The sequence below is a fragment of the Triturus cristatus genome, chromosome 1_1, assembly GCF_964204655.1.
Source record: "Triturus cristatus chromosome 1_1, aTriCri1.1, whole genome shotgun sequence".
Taxonomy (NCBI): Eukaryota; Metazoa; Chordata; class Amphibia; order Caudata; family Salamandridae; genus Triturus; species Triturus cristatus.
In genome coordinates, this window is record NC_140579.1 from 702,107,779 (window position 1) to 702,111,262 (window position 3,484).

The 3,484-nt window shown below is 42.3% G+C and overlaps 1 long non-coding RNA gene across 4 annotated transcripts in view; it reads left to right on the forward strand.

The window, feature by feature from the left end:
- Window positions 1-1,519: 1,519 nt before the first annotated feature.
- LOC146870901 (uncharacterized) overlaps window positions 1,520-3,484 on the forward strand; it is a 327,404-nt gene continuing 325,439 nt past the window's right edge. The window contains exons 1-5 of one of the 4 annotated variants that reach the window (XR_014979805.1): window positions 1,520-1,584; window positions 1,692-1,776; window positions 1,863-1,967; window positions 2,064-2,139; window positions 2,404-3,484. The exon at window positions 2,404-3,484 is cut by the window's right edge and continues 407 nt beyond it. This is a non-coding gene — a long non-coding RNA (uncharacterized LOC146870901). The remainder of the gene's footprint in view (window positions 1,585-1,691; window positions 1,777-1,862; window positions 1,968-2,063; window positions 2,140-2,403) is intronic. The other 3 variants (XR_014979806.1, XR_014979809.1, XR_014979810.1) reach the window with 3 other exon arrangements.

The following is a 3,484-nucleotide window of genomic DNA, read 5'->3' on the forward strand; positions in this document are numbered from 1 at the left end:
ATACAACCTGCAGGTCCCAGGAGTACTAGGCCCATACTGGTGAGCATCTGCATACACCATACACCCTTCAGGCCCCAGAGTCACGGGCCCATGCTAGTGCGTATCTGCGTTAACTCTGTAGTCCCCAGAGTCACATTCCCATACTGAAGCACATCTGCATACACCCTTCAGGCCCTAGAGTCACAGGCCCATGCAATGGCACATCTGCATTCACCCTGCAGGCCCCAGAGTCACAAGTCCATACTGGTGCACATCTGCATACACCCTGCAGACCCCAAGAGTCACAGTTCCATACTATTGCGCATCTGCATACACTCTACAGACCCCAGGAGTCACAGGTCCATACTGGTGTGCATCTGCATTCACCCTACAGACCCCAGACTCACAGGTCCATACTGATGTGCATCTGCATTCACCCTGCAGGCCCCAGAACCCCAGGCCTATACTAGAACACATCTGCATTCACCCTGCCGGACCCAGAGTCCCAGGCCCATACTGGTGTGCATCTGTATTCACCCTGCAGGCCCCAGAGTCACAAGTTTATGCGAATGTGCATCTATATACACCATGCAGGCCCCAGAAGTCACAGGCCCATACTGGAACGCATCTGCATTCACCTTGCAGGCCTCAGAGTCACAGGCTCATACTGGTGTGCCTGGAGTCACAGGCCCATATTGGTGCACCTGGTGCGCATCTGCATACACCCTGCAGGCCCCAGGCGTCACCGGCCTATACTGGTTCGCATCAGCATACACCCTGCAGGCCCAAGGGGTCACAGGCCCACACTGGTGTGCATCTGCATTCACCCTGCAGGACCCAGGAGTCACAGGCCCATACGGGTGTGCATCTTCATTCATCGTGCAGGCCCCAGAGTCACACGTCCCTACTGGCACGCATCTGCATTCACCCTGCCGGCCCCAGAAATCACAGACCCATACCGGTGCGCATCTGCATACAACCTGCAGGTTTACTGACTGGATTAGGATGAATATCATATTGGTTACTTTGGGTCAGGACTATAATCACTCATTTTTCCATATTCATTATTATTATTTTCGGAATATCCAGAAATAATTATTACTCTTTTGTAACCCACATGATTGTAACTTTAAGATGGAATATTAGCCATTGATATTTAGGTATGGTGTTAACCATACCTGAGACAAATAGAAAAATGTGGATATGAGTTATATTTTTGGCGGAACTAAGGGGTTATATTCAATGATTGGCTTGGTATTGCACGGGCCGCGCCATGATGTTAATATAGCGCCTGGTACTTTTAATCGACGGCATCATGTGGCAGTAATATCAATTATCGAATTTTGTAGATCACATATTTGTGTATTTCTATTTAAAATAATTATTTATTTTAGTTTTCTTTAGACGCTATTTGGGAGTTATATGATCAGTACATTAGTCATATAGTCGATAAACGATCATCACACCATTTAGATATGGCACCTAAGAATCTAGTTTGAGGTGAGTCACCTCTTCTATTATTACTTTTTCTTTACTAATACGGAAGTGTTTGTCGGCAGCAGCGCTTGTTACCTGCACTCGGGGACAGAGAAGCCGCATTTTCAGGTGAGGTGCATGGGGTTACATTTTTAAACCATGAATAAGTACTTAGTTTTGGATTCCGAAAATAACAAATAGGATTATCGCTAACTAGGGAATCCTTTTACTTGTAGGTCATCTATATTAGTGACGACCATCTACAATGAACTCGTTATCTTTTTGATACTTCAACATGAATAGTTTTGGACGATAAATTGGGTAAGCCCGCAGTACATTGTTGTAGCGTTTAATTTGGCGCTTCATGTTTGGTTTAGTAATACAGCATTTGCATATTTTTGCTTTAGGTGTTTACTAAATCGGGCCTTATATACGTTTGGATGGCCTACCAATGATTTTCTTATACTTCGACTTTGAAAATAGGATTTGCGGTTATAATCAATTTTAACCAGGTATTTACTTTGCTTTGACTACCTTATGAGTACCTTGATGTATTGTGCCTCATGTGTGACGCAATTGTTAATTCAGGGTTATTTGTACCATTATAGGTTTGCAGTTCTTCAAAAATTGAGGTACAGATTTTTCTTGCACTAGTCATATTTAGCATGAGACTCACATGGGTTGGTGAGTAGACTAATTAGTGCTATGAATTTTGTGTTGTCACCATAATTGAATTGTGTTCTTTGAAATTATAATCTTTTGGGTTCTGATTATCAGTCATTTACACTGATGCTTTTAGCTCCACACAAATGTTTATATTGCGCACGTGTCTGTAATTGCACCGGTGATTCCTTTGCTTGTGTTAAAAAAAACTGTTGGATCTATTTTGTGCTCAAACATTATTTACCGCCATTATTCTATACATTGTGTTATTTATGTTACTTCCAGCCCTGAGGAAGTCGTATGGGTTAATCCCTTCGAAACGACGAAACGCGTTGGGGAGTGGAAGAATCTTGAAAATAAAGAAAGAAGAACTGAAGTTTTTGTTGGACATGATTTATTTAATATTCATATTTACTCGTAGCGTGTGCACCAATAGTATTTAATTGTTTCCATCAATCTTAGATTGAGCACTTTTGGGATCTTGGGTGTTGTTCCCAATATTGATTGCACCGCTGTTGACCTTGGTTTTTCATATCTGATATCGTGTAATATTGTTGGTAGCGCCATATAGCCTTCATACACCCAATTAGTATTGTACATTAACTGGGCAAGGCGGCACAACAAGCACAAAGTTGACTTACATCATGAGTGATAATCTGGATAGAGACAGATTGGCGGCAGAACTTTTTGATAATTTATGGGAGTTCGGTCACACAGGCAGTCAATATCACCAACAAACCAAAGAATGAGGGACTACGTGATAAATTTATCAAACTTGAAAGACTCAAACGTTCAGAAATGTCAAATTGGTGGGACGGGGCCACACTCAAGCAATATATGAAACTCAACAGGATACCCAGGGGCCTTCGTTCACAGATTATCCCAACATACGATGATCTGGACGATGACCTTCTGGGTATATGGCAAAAAGAACTTACATCTAGTTCCATGAAACTCATGGAAATTTTAATCAAAAATGCTGAGAGAAAGGTACAGAAATTACAGGCCGAAATCACCCAATTAGAAAGCGAGATCGCATCTCTGAATATACCTGAAGCTACAACTAAGAATTATGAAATCCTTAAAGGGGTACTTTCAGATCATCAGAATGATATCAAACAGCGTAAAGCCCGAAAGTTGAAAAGGGACGAGGTGGACTACAATAATGGCAGGCTCATTACCTTTTCTAAAAAATATGATTATCTTATCCCTGCTGGTGCGAATAAATCAATTCCTCAAGTGCAGTCCACTAGTTCCAGCAATACCTCCTTAAATACAGTACCCACTAGTGACAGTGAAGTGGAGAGGGGTATTGGTGGGGATGGAAGACAGGCCCTCCCTTTGGGGAATTCATCCTTCTTACAAG